The sequence below is a fragment of the Falco cherrug genome, chromosome 7 (genome assembly GCF_023634085.1).
Source record: "Falco cherrug isolate bFalChe1 chromosome 7, bFalChe1.pri, whole genome shotgun sequence".
Lineage (NCBI taxonomy): Eukaryota > Metazoa > Chordata > Aves > Falconiformes > Falconidae > Falco > Falco cherrug.
In genome coordinates, this window is record NC_073703.1 from 60171801 (window position 1) to 60184735 (window position 12935).

A 12935-nucleotide genomic window follows, 5' to 3' on the forward strand; every position below is an offset into this window, starting at 1 on the left:
CGGCTGGCGAAGCAGTGCCCTACGGCCCCCTTGCAGGCAGAGGGTACGGCTGTAGGCCGCAGAGCGGGCTCTGCTGCCAGCCCTCGTTTTTTCCGTGATTAAAACCCAAAAGAAGCGCCGTGTTACGGCAGGGCAAGGCCACGCGAAGTTGCGCGGTAGCCCTCTCGCCGGACGCAGTGCGGAGCTGGGCGGCGTCCCGACCGTGTGTCGCTGCCGAGGCAGGACTCGAACTCGCGGTCCTTCAGCCTGCCGGCTCTCTACGCTACTCGCGCAGCCACTGGGGCAGCCTACGCGCGCGTCCGCGCGGGCCGCTAAAGGGAGGGGGGGAGGCGGAGCGGCCCGCGGGCGCGGGCGCGCGCAGCTGGTCGCCGGCCGCGCGCACTCTCCCAGGCTTCCCAGGGATTCCAGCGGCAGCAGGAAGAGGCGCTTCCCCGCGCACGCGCAGCTGGCCGGGCGGGCGCGCGCTGAGCCGCGGCGGCGGGAGGGAGGGGGGAGGGGAGGGAAGCTGCTGAGGTAAAGTTAGGGGGAGAGAGAGACTCCGTCAGCGAAGCGAGAGCCGGGGAAGCTCGGCGGCCGCCATTACTGAGCCGAGAGCGCCGGGGAGGGAACGGAGAGGTGGGACGGGGCTGCGGCGGCCGGGAGCGCTCGGGAGCTGCGGGCCGGAGAGCGGAGAGAGCCCCGCGGGGAGGAAAAGCCGCCGGGGGCGCCGGCGTGGAGAGAGCGTCCCGGGAATGCTGCCGCTCCCGCCGCCGCCGAGGAGCCGGATCCCGACGGCGCGAGGTGAGGGGAGGAATCCGGTCCCGCGGGACCCGGCCCGGCCCGGCGGCCCGGAGCGGGGCGGCCGGCCCGGCAGGCGGAAGGGGAGCGGGGGGAGGAGGAGGCGGCCGGAGCCTGGCGAGCTGGTGCGGCGGCCGCTGGCTGCAGCCAGTTCAAAGGGCTGGGGCTGGCGTGGGGAGAGGGGAGCCAGCCCCCCCTCCCCCTTTCCCCCGCACGGCCCCCTCGGCACCTCCGTGCGAGGGAGGGGAGGCGGGAAGGGCAGGGAGCGGAGTGCCTGGTCCCAGACAGGTGATGAAGGCCTGAGCAATGGGAGGGTCTGAGCCTGCTGTACGAGGCTGCCAGCTGGTCACGGCTCTCCAGGGAGGGAGGAAGGCAGGAAGGGGAGCTTCCCTGCTCCTCTTTTCTTCCTTCCTCATTCCCTTCTTCCCCCTACTCCTTCAGCTTCCTCCCTTCTTCCATTCCTGCTGCCCCCCCCCTTTTCTGTTCTCCTTTCTCTGTACTTCTTTTCCTCCTCGTCGCCCCCTTTACTCATTCTTGTCTTATCTGTTCTTTTCCTTCTCTACTAAATTTGAACAGTTGTCAGTTCCTCTCCTCCTTCCTTTCACCTTCAAATATTGCTCGATATTAAATTTCAGAAAACTTCACTCTCCTAATGATGTGTGTGCATTTCTGTTTTTCCACCAGGTGGATTTTAAGGCTTTGAAATAGGGTAGCCAGTTGCAGTGTTGCAGCTTTCAAGCGTTTTGAATCCCTTCGACCAGCATAACCTTTAGACTCTCTCCACCCAAGGAAAGCACCAGATATACAGATATAATGCCACACTGTTCCAAATTTAGGCCACAAGGACTGTAAACTGCTGTTTTAATTGAAAATAGAAGAAAGACCATTTACTTGTAAAAGGAAGACATACTTGTCACCTTCCCTCCAGAATACACCCCACCCTTCCTCGCTACCCCCCTTTTGCCCTCTCCTGTATCGCTTTTGATAACAGCATGGAATATTTCCTTAATAAGTAGGAGGGAAACGTTTTTAATCTAGACCAAAATAGGCCTGTGGGGGTATGTGTGTATTCTTTAGTTCAGTGTCATGCAGATAACTGGAGGGTTATTTCTTTCTTAATAAAGATCCTTGACAGAAATTTAAAAACTCTACACTGCAGAGTAAAAACAGGAGGGAACAGCGTTTGCTGGTCAATTGGACGTCCATTTTAAACCTGTGCATTGAAGCCAGTTACAGCACTGGTACTTGTATACTTATGTCATAAATGAATGAGGAATTAATAGGCAGCTTTTTTTCCCTTGTGTTGTCTTACCTTCCTGAGATTCTTCAGTATGACAGCTGTTTTCAGCAGTGACATCAGTGGCCAGAGTTAAGTGCTTTCTCAAAAACCGTATATATTTTAAATTTATAGTACATAACTAAAATGAGCATATTAAATGATCCATCCAGGTGCATTTTTACAAGGGTTTATTTTCCTTTGTGCTGCTTTGAAAATCATTTTTAAGGAAGTGCTAAAATTCTCAAAAATCTATTTATAGCACTCTACTGAAACTCAGTGCTACTAGAGCTTGGGAAGTATGATGTAAATACAGTAGTTTTTTGAAGGAGTCTGTGGTACTACAAGTATCAGAAATTGTTTAAGCATTTGTTACATTATCACTAGCTTGTGTTAGTATAACAAGTTGCTTTTAAGCTTGGAACATACTGAGCTTAAGTAGTATGCTTTTCTTTTTTTAAAGTATCCCTATAGAAAGCAGCTGCCAGCATTGTAAAAATGTAAATAATTGCAACCAAATGCCTACCACTCCCTGGTATTGGACTTTATTTTAGCTAAGGTGTTGCATGTGTAACATAATCCAATTAAATACTTTGGGCTGAGACTAAATTGTTTTAAAATGCTATATTTAGCACCAACAGCATCAGAGGCTGCACATGTTTTTGAGGTTAAAGGTAAAACGTGCTTTCCTAAAGCTGTAGGTGTTTCTACGTGTGCAAACTTTGTAGGAGAGAAAAGCACTGATCATAATAATAGATTGTTCTGTATAACTTCCCCTTTGGGACTTGTTATTTGAGTAGATAGCGCAAAAATAATTCCATTCTGTTTAATAGCAATATTAGAAGTATGCTGATGGGATCTTAAGACTTCCAGAAGCATTGCCTTAACAGAAGATAAATCGCGTGTACTGGCGTCCTTCAGGAGTATTTTGTGTAAAACTTCAAAACACTCCACTACTCATAGTAGACTGGTATGTGGCGGTGTGTTCTTAGCGTGTAAGGCATCCTTCAGGAGGACACTCGCAGACCTTCGCTGAAGGAACGGAAGTTTGCGAAGCCGAATATTCTGCGTTGAGTCCCGCCGGCGTAGCTGTGTCCGTGAGCAAACCGAGAACAGTCACGTCGGTGGCCGTGACGCACCTAGGCAGGCAGAGCCCGTGCTGCATTCTCGCCGGGTGATAAGGAAAGAAATGCTCTTCCCGGGAGCTCGCCGTGCCCGTGCTCGGGGACGGTGCGCCGTGCTGGCGCGAGCTGCTGGTCCCAGTCTCGGCCGCTAGGGGGCTTTGTAAGCGTGCCTGTCCCGCGCCGCCCGGCCCGGCCCGGCCCGACCGCGGCGAGCTGCCGGCGGGTCTGTCCCTTTTAACTACATGTTTAAAGTAAATAATGCAGGAGCTGACCTAAGCTGCATGTTGCTTTTGAAGTACTCCACCGTACTCATAGCTATAAGAAAAAGTTTACTTTCGGGTAGTCCTGATAACACGGGGAATTCAGAACTAGGACCGTCAAGATTTTCTCTGTCGTATTTCTTTCTGTCTTAATGGGCGCACAAAACTCTATCGTTTCTTTTTTTTTCTTTTTTTCTTTTCTTTTTTTTTTTTTAATTCCCTGAACATTTTAACCTAAAGGTCAGTGTAAGTGAACTGGAGTATCCTTGTTTTTTTCATCAGTTTTAAAGGTATTATGTTTTACAGATTGTTGGTTGAACCCTCTCATCACTTCCGTATATTGATGGATTTTAACGAAATATTCCAAGAAAAAATGATTTCAGAATTCCTTGGAGGAAAATCTGAACTAATTATAGTCAATTTATTTTGAATTAAAGTTTTAACTGTGCTTCTCTAGTCACCAACACATACTGGAAGCTGAAATAATTAAACTGTTGCTAGTTCTGCACATTACATTTTGTGGTACATTAGAGTTATTTCTTTGACTTTTAGTTGCAATTCCCATGCATCTTTGCAATCCTGCATCAGTTGACATGTAAGTGTAAGAGAAGGCTGTTTGCATTTAAAAAAGTAAGACCAATACCTGCATGCACAATTTTGGAAATTGTGTATGTTGTTGCATCTTGGCATTAATTTAAGTTGGCTAATTTTTATGCAGAATATTTTTTACTGCTTACATATGCCTTTTCACTTGCTCATTTCATAACTTAAAAAAGAAATGAGTAACCAGTGTTCTCATTTTACACAAGTAGAAATTATACATACGGCCTGTACAAGGTCAAAGAACAGACTACTGTTTGAATTAGGTCTCAAAACTTTGGGTGTTGGGTCCTGGGTTCTATACTGCCATGCAAAATAACATTAAAATATCCAGATATGTGGATCAGTGAAATTTGTTAGGTTGCTGCTGCCAGGATGTAAATTTTTGCAGGAAATGTGTTTTAGCTCTTTTTCACTCCTTACCTTGATCCCTTCTTCCTCACCTGCTGCTTCTTTTTTTTACCAGTTCTTTCTTGGGTCCCCTTTGTAAAATTTCTCCCATTGGTTCTTTTGTGTTCTTCCTGAATAACTTTGTAAATAAGCCTGATCAGGTAGTCTTGCACTAAGGAACTTCTGTGAGCACTATACATGTCTTTAGTAGGAGCTTCTCCTGTGCAAAGATATGAATTTATTTTTCTTTTAAACTTGTACTGTTCCCTTTCCTGTTAAAATATTGGCTTTGAACCTAGATGGAGTGCTGTCAAATTCTCGGAAATCTGTAGATACGTAACTTGAGATGCCTAAGCTCAGACTAGTTTAGCACTGATAATTTGAACCTTTGCAGTTTACCTGTTCGTTGTACCTTGATCTTACTTGTATTATAGGTTGCTTTGGGGGTTTTGGTTAGTTTTTTTTTTTTTAACAGCAACAATGATAACAGATGCCCCCTGGAATGCGAGATTCCAGTTAAAGTATGATGTTTTGTTTTGAGTTTAGAAATAGAGTTTAGGCATTGATTTCATTTTTCGTAAAACACTGGCGGTCTTGAGAGTATTGCTACTAATAGGAGGAATTTAGTGAACCTGGTAAGAACTAAAAGCTTTGAACCTCTGTTTTTAACCGCATTTTTGCACTAATTTGTAATGTGAAGTTGGGCAGTCAGGTTTTTTCTCTTTTTTTTAAATAAATGTAAAGAATTATCTAGGCTACATAACTCCTTCAGGTATGGTAGTTGGCTATCATGCTAACCGAATCTGAAATGAACAATGGTTGGGGTAATCCATTCTTATCCTTCATTTACCTAGCATGACTAATCACCATACCACTTAAACTGTGTTGCTTTTCAGTCAGAGTATCACTATTGAAGGCATTTCAAGGCAGTGCCCATTACTGTCTTGTTATTGCCTGATTAAGCATATTTCCCGATGAGCAATCTGAATCTTTTTTTTTTCCTAGTGTTGGCTGGTACTTGCAGTATTTTACCCTTATTTTTATTGTATTTACCTGTATTTATAAGTGAGATTACAGTTACTTAAGATTAGCAGCATTTGTGAAGGGAAGAATATTGGCATGTTAATAATGGAGACAGGACACATGAAGTGGCTAGGACCTCGTCAGACTTTGGTAAAGTTGTTGATAAGATGAAATTGGTATACTATGTATCTGGTTTAGTTTCTAAAAAGGATTTTGATTTGAAGAGAAGATTCCTCATGCTTGTTCCAGTGGAAAGATACCTCTTGGTAAATACTGAATGAGAAGTAACAAATTACATTAAACTACATCAACATCAGATTTTTTACTGGTTCTTGAAATGAAAATGGTTGATTTGTTTTTCTGGTATGTTTTGGGTAGAGCTGTAATTACTGATGTGCTGATAGGTCTTGGAGTTTGGATACCTTATTGAATATTTTCCAATGCCAAGTTTTGGTTCTCAAAAAATGCAGTGAGCGGTGACTTGGTGTAAGAACTTTCTGTGAGCAGTAACCTGAATCCAGAGCTGTAACTTCCTTGGGATCATGGTCTTTGTTTTTTGAGTGTGCTGTGCATTCAAAAGTCATCCTACAAACCATTTCAGTGATATCTAATGTGTTTGAATTTATTTTACGATCCACTGTAGAGGTCACAGTAGCTTTCTCTTGGTGTATTCGTATACCCTGCAAAGCTGACTAGACTGTGATGGCCCTTTTTCTCATGTGTGCTTTTCTTCACTTGGCAAGCTAATTTACAAACATTATCACAAGACTACGGTAATTGAAAATAACCCTTAAAAATACTGGTCTGTAAACTGTTGCATTTAGACAGCATTACAGAGTGAGTAAAGGACTCTGGGAAAACACTGTTACTTTCCCTATTGGCATTATTTGTGGCTGCTTAAATGGTTGTTGGTCATGAGCAATTCTGTAGAGTCTTTCAGACAACATTTCTGCTTTGGCCATTTTAGGTCTGAAGGTGGTAAACATGTGTAGGGTCAGAAAGCAATTTTGGAAAGTATTCAGCATTACGCAGAACTATTTACCTGTAAGTGATTTTCTTGGCTATGGACCCACATACAAGTTCCTGTGCAGCCACAATTTCTAAATGATAAGGTATTAACTATTTTAGTATTTATTAGTTGCTAATAATATGGTATTCTGTGCTAATGTTTAGAATTCTGCTCAGAAGTCATGGGGAGACAAGTATTTGAAAATAGGGCTTTCTCTGGCCTATTAATGCTTCTGGCTCATCTTGTGGTGGCCTGTCTTGGAGCTTTCTCTTGTGGTAGTGTGCATTGCAAAATGGCTGATGTTCCTTCCCCAAGCACTAGATGCATTCTTTCAGGCAGAGAAACTTTTCTAGTGATCTGTCTGCTCTTCCACGTACCCTTCTCCAGACTCCCATAGTTTGTTTCCTCACCTGCAACTATCTGTTCTGCTCGCCTAGCTGTGGACGTAGAGGAGTGCCACAGCTAGGAGGTAAGGGCAGGGAGTTATTTACCTCCTGTGTTCTCTTCCAAGTAATAAGAGTTTAGCTTTGCAGCTGAGCCAGGCTTAGTGTGGGACTGGTAGCCTGCTGCCTAATGATTTTGGCGTTTGGTAACAAGTTGGACTTGAAGTATTATTATGGTATTGGTATATTGCTTATCACTATTGCTGAACCCTTTCTGTTCACAAAGAAAGTTTACTAAAGCTTAGACTTTTTAAATTAGCTGTATTATTCCCAAAGAAAAGTGGAATTACTAAGAGTATCATCATAAGTAACAAAACAAGAAGAAGCTCTGCCATACCTTCTTGATGTGATGTTTAGCACATGCACAGTGTGGTGCTGCACCCTTCTTCAGAGTGACACTTTTCCTTAGTTATGTGGCTTACAAATGCCTCAAGTTCTCTTTCTGCATCTTAATATGTGCTTCACTGGCTTGGCATTCAAAGTCTGGGTTTTGTGTGGGTACAAGCTGAAGAAGTTCCCTGGAAGAGAGGTCCATTTTTGGTTACTTTGTAGCAGCATCCCTGCAGTACAATCATCAACACTTATCAAGGTTATACTAATAATTTGTATCCTAGTTGAGAATTTACAATTTTCAAATATAATTACGCTTTCAATTTCTGATTTGTCATAGTCTGTGAGGCCTTTTAATTAAGAAATGCTGTACTACAGATAAAAGGGTTTTGAGGTAGATTGTACTTTTTCCCACTAATAAAATGTATATACATGTATTTAAGCATACATTAATTTTATATATTTTGTACTTACAGACTATACTTCCTTCAACTTGGAAAGCTATGTTCTAGATGTTTCAGAATTCCAAATTCTTGTGCAAGTGATTAGTGATATGCATAACTCACATCTGTTATCTGAGATACTACGTTTGGGTTTTTTTTCAGAAAAGGCTTCTGCAACCTAGGTATTGTTAAAATACCAAGTTGAACTTGTGAAATCACAGTCACTTAAGAAGAATTGTTCCCTTTCTGTCCCAAGTATTAATAGCTGTGCTTACAGGATTTAAACCCTCTTAAGTTTAGAGGAAGACCAACATGAGTTCTGAGTTCTGTTTATAGGTTTAAATTGAGGAAAACAATCCTCATGCACAGGTGAAGTGTTGTACCTTCTCTGATTGCTGCTGCTGCTTTCATAATTTTGAAAATATTAATGATTCTTACTTTTCATTTTCAGATCCCTCAGGGAAGGACTTACTGAAGGACACTGTTTAAATGTGTGGCATTACTGCAGGAAGATTGCAGCAGGATAATCATCTTGCTTTGCACCTTGTTTTCCTAAGGGTAAGTTGGGACTTTAGGTCTTCATAAACTTGTGTTTAAGGGGGGAAGTGAGTAAGAAAGTACAATATGATACACCTTATTTTCTTTATAACTAAATCTGGAAATCTAAGAGCCTGTAGAGACAAGGTCCTATGGTGTGACTGTAGAAGGTCAGAGATTCTTCCTGCGGTGATGTCATATATTGTCTTCTGTAGTTCTTCAGAAATTTTCTATTTAAATATAGAAATGCTCTATTTTCAATTCAAAGATTGAAATTAGTTGGGGAAATCAAACAACTCTTCCTTTGAATCTGTAACAAAGATGGGGGGGGCAATGAATTGTAGTGTTTTCAATTTGTTATAATGGAATTAGGCAGATTGAAGTAAGATAATTGAACTTACTTTACCATGAATTTCCAGTGTGTAGTGTATGTTTTAAAACAGTATAAAACTATAAAGTACTTTTAAATTAGTGGTATACTGAAAAGAAGAATCTTCCATTTAGGGAGCAATTTGATAATGATTGCATATTAAATGTGTAGCCATTATAACTTCAGGTTTCTACCAGGTTTATTACTTAACATAGATTTCATTCTGTGACTTTGCTTTGTACAATCAGTGCACAGTAGAAACTGTATAAGGAATGGAAAGAAAACCACACTGGTTTTAAATATCTTCAGTAATTCAACTGCCTCTATGGGTGAAATTCTTCCATGTCAGAAATTTTGTGAGAGACTAATGTGTGTGTTTTCCCTGTGTCGGTGTCCCATTTCACCTTTCTCTTTGTACTTACTTACAAATGTATCGATTTGACAAACATTTATTGCTTGAGGAGGATGAACCTTTGTTAAGTGAGGATGTAGAGTATCTGAAAGTATTGATTCTTTCTTATAAACCAGTTGCAAATTGATACTGTCTTCCTGATTAATGAAATAATCCCATGGATGAAGATTTTTGTGTTCTGGTTTAGTCCACACCAAATCTGTATTGTGCTGTGGCAAACAAAACATTTTATAGTGGAAGTGCTGACTAAACTTCTCATTCTAATGGTTTGAATGATGCTACTGTGATAAGCTTTGCTTCAGAAAGAAAATACCAGGTTTATTTGTAGTAATATAAATGCTGTTCATGAAGAATTTACTTTCGCCATGTATTTTTTATTCCCAGAACCATTTTCTGTTACCTCTAAAATCTGTGTTTTAAGGATGTAAAAAACAGTGGAAAGAGTAAAAACCAAAATTTAAAATACAAATTCTTTTTCTGAATGTGTCATTGAGTAAACTGATTTAAACAAAAAAAGAAAATAATTCCTAAAACATGGCATAAACATTTCCATTTTTGTAATACAAAAAATCTGAAGTACAGAAACTAGAATGAGTTTACTTTCCTCGTCATTTTGTAATGAAGTTGAAACTTGTAAAAGAAGATACTTTCCTTGACTATGATTTCTGTAACTGAAAGCTGGTTTTATGTATATATATAAAAAATATATTTTATTTTATACTTTGGTCAATTAATTTCATTACAAATACTGTTAGATAGGTACAATTTCTAGATGTTAGTAAGTTGGAAAGCTCTGTTGACCAGGCACTGATTCTATACAAGGTATTAAAGGTTTCAATATTTTTATCTTGTGTTGCAACTTGTCATGATACAAATATGTCCTGGTTTCAGTTGGGATAGTTTTCTTCCTTATAGGTAGTACAGTGCTGTCTTTTGGCTCTGATGTGAGAACAATGTTGATAGGACGCTGATGTTTTTAGTTGTTGCTGGGTGATGTTTATACTAAGTCAAGGACTTTCTGGTTTCTCGGGCCCTGCCAGTGAGAAGGCTGGAGGGGCATGGGAAACTGGGAGGGGACACAGCCAGGGCAGCTGATCCAAACTAGCCAAAGGGGTATGCCATACCGTATGGCATCATGCTGAGCACATAAACCGGGGGAAGAACAAGGAAGCAGGGGACATCCGGCATTATGGCGTTTTGTTTTCCCAAGTAACCATTACACATGCTGGAGTGCTGCTTCCCTGGAGGTGGCCGAACACCTGCCTGCCCGTGGGAAGTGGTGAATGAATTCTTTGCTTTGCTTACATGTGTGGCTTTTGCTTTACCTATTAAATTGTTCTTATCTGAACCCTTGAGTTTTACATTCCTTTCCGATTCTCTTCCCCATCCCTCTGGGTGAGGGAGGAGTGAGCAGGCGGCTGCGTGGTGCTTGGTTGCTGGCTGGGGTTAAACCATGACAAAATACTACTTTTACTGCTGCATGTCTTCAAACTCAGATATATTTTAGCAGTTGTGAATTAGTTTTACAAGTATTAAAGCAGATTTTGAGAGCTTTTTGGGTGACAGTTTCTACACTATTTATTTTTTTTTAAACAGAAGGAAGGTACTACAGTACCCTTCTCAATAAATTGTTGCTAAGAATGAAAAAATACATAATAAATAATGGTGAAATATGGATATTATAAATTCAGTATGAATGCTTGTTATGCCCTTTCCTTTGTATAAGGGCTATAGTCGTGGTTTAACCCTGGCCGGCAACCAAGCACCACGCAGCCGCCTGCTCACTCCCCCCTCACCCAGAGGGATGGGGAAGAGAATCGGAAAGGAATGTGAAACTCAAGGGTTGAGATAAGAACAGTTTAATAGGTAAAGCAAAAGCCACTCATGCAAGCAAAGCAAAACAAGGAATTCATTCACCACTTCCCACAGGCAGGCAGGTGTTTGGCCATCCCTAGGGAAGCAGGGCTCCAGCACGCCTAACAGTTACTCGGGGAGACAAATGCCATAATGCCGGGTGTCCCCTGCTTCCTTGTTCTTCCCCCAGTTTATGTGCTCAGCATGATGTCATATGGTATGGAATATCCCTTTGGCTAGTTTGGATCAGCTGCCCTGGCTGCGTCCCCTCCCAGTTTCCCATGCCCCTCCAGCCCTCTCACTGCAGGGCCTGAGAAACTGAGAAGTCCTTGATTTAGTATAAACACTACTTAGCAACAACTAAAAACATCAGTGTCCTATCAACATTGTTCTCACACCAAATCCAAAACACAGCACTGCACCAGCTACTAAGAAGAAAATTAACTATCCCAGCTGAAACCAGGACAGCCGTTTACAGGTTTGTTTACATACATTTATGTTGTTACTTTTTTACTCCACAAGTGTAAACCCAAATACATTAAGTACAGTAGTCTGTACCTTTCATTTATAGGGCTATGTGATAGCTGTCTTTTTTTCTAAGAAAATGAGAAGTATTTTTTATTAGAATGTTTTCACGAAATTATAGAACAGTGTAGGTTGGAAGTGACCTCTGAAGGTCATCTTGTCCAACCTTCTGGCTCAAGCAGGGTCACCTAGAGCAGGCTGCTGAGGACCATGCTCTCTGGGTAACCTGTGCCAGTGCTCAGTCACCCTCAGAATATAAAAGTGTTTCCTGATGTTCATATGGCACCTCCTGTGTTTCTGTCTGTGCCCGTTGCCTCTTGTTCTGGCACTGGGCACCTCTGAAAAGAGTCTGGCTCTGTCGTCTTTGTGCGTTTTCTCCAAATATTTGTGCACACTGATGGGATCCCCGCCCCCCAAGCCTTTTCTTCTCCTGGCTAAACAGTCCCAGCTCTGCCAGCCTTTCCTTATATGAGAGATGCTTCAGTCCATTAATCAGTTTAGTGACCCTTTGCTGGACCCTGTCTGGTAGCTCTGTATCTCTTTTATTTTACACTGTGTCCAGTTCTACAGTACATCCGGTGTGGCTTCACCAGTGCTGTGTAGAGGGGAAGGTTCACCCACCTTGACCTGCTGGTAATACTTTGTCTAATGCTGCCCAGGGTACAGTTAGCCTTGTTTGCCACAAGTGTGCATTGCTGGCTCATGTTTAGCTTGCTGCCCACTGGGATCCCCAGGTCTTTTTCTGTAAAACTGCTTTCCAACCAGTTGGTTCCCAGTATATGCTGGTACATGGGTTATTTCTCCCTGGCTGCAGGACATTGCAGTGCACGAGGTTTCCATCAGCCCATGTCTTCAGCCTGTTGAGGTCTCCCTGAAAGGCAGCATGACTCTTCGGTGTATCAGCCAATCCTCCCAGTTCTGTCATTAGCAGATATACAGAGGGCACACTCTGTCCCGTCATCCAACTCATTAATGAAGACGTTGAACAGTGTTGGTCCCAGTGTTGCCCTCTAGAGCACAACCCTGATTAGTAGCCTCCAACTAGATTTCACACCACTGATTGCAGCCTGCAAGGCCCAGCCATTTAATTTTTTATGTTTTCCTTATAATGTAATTGTTTCTAAATCAGTTAATATCTTTCCATTTGCAGTATGTGTGTAGGCAAAGTCTTCTGATTATTAACTGAGTGTTAGTCGTAGTCGTTACACTTGACAACAGGTTCAGTAAAGCCACTGGAACCTTGTAATAATTCTGTGGAAGTTTGAGTGTAGATACAGTTTTTGTTTATGGTTGTTAAAAAGTTTGGTTTTGTCTTTTGTTAAAGATAGAAGGAGTAATACTACATTTGTAATCTTAAAATCTCCGAAATAAGTCTCATTTTTCTATGTCTAGTATCCGTATGGCAATATTTGTATTTTTCTGTAGAATTCAGGTTAGAAACTTCTTAAAAGCAGTTTACTGTTAGTATACAAGTGAAGTAGTTCACTTGTGCAGATAGGTAGTGGCTGAGCCACATTGCCAGCTTCCTGGTTTTACAGCTTCTTTTTTTGAAACCTAAAACC

The 12935-nt window shown here is 42.1% G+C and overlaps 1 protein-coding gene across 2 annotated transcripts in view; it reads left to right on the top strand.

Annotated features, from left to right (window-relative positions):
* The first annotated feature begins 494 nt into the window (after window positions 1-494).
* ARHGAP5 (Rho GTPase activating protein 5) overlaps window positions 495-12935 on the top strand; it is a 55915-nt gene continuing 43474 nt past the window's right edge. Inside the window, exons 1-2 of one of the 2 annotated variants that reach the window (XM_055715912.1) lie at window positions 495-780; window positions 8127-8233. The gene's annotated coding sequence lies outside the window, so the exon portion shown is untranslated. The remainder of the gene's footprint in view (window positions 781-8126; window positions 8234-12935) is intronic. The other variant, XM_055715911.1, reaches the window with a different exon arrangement.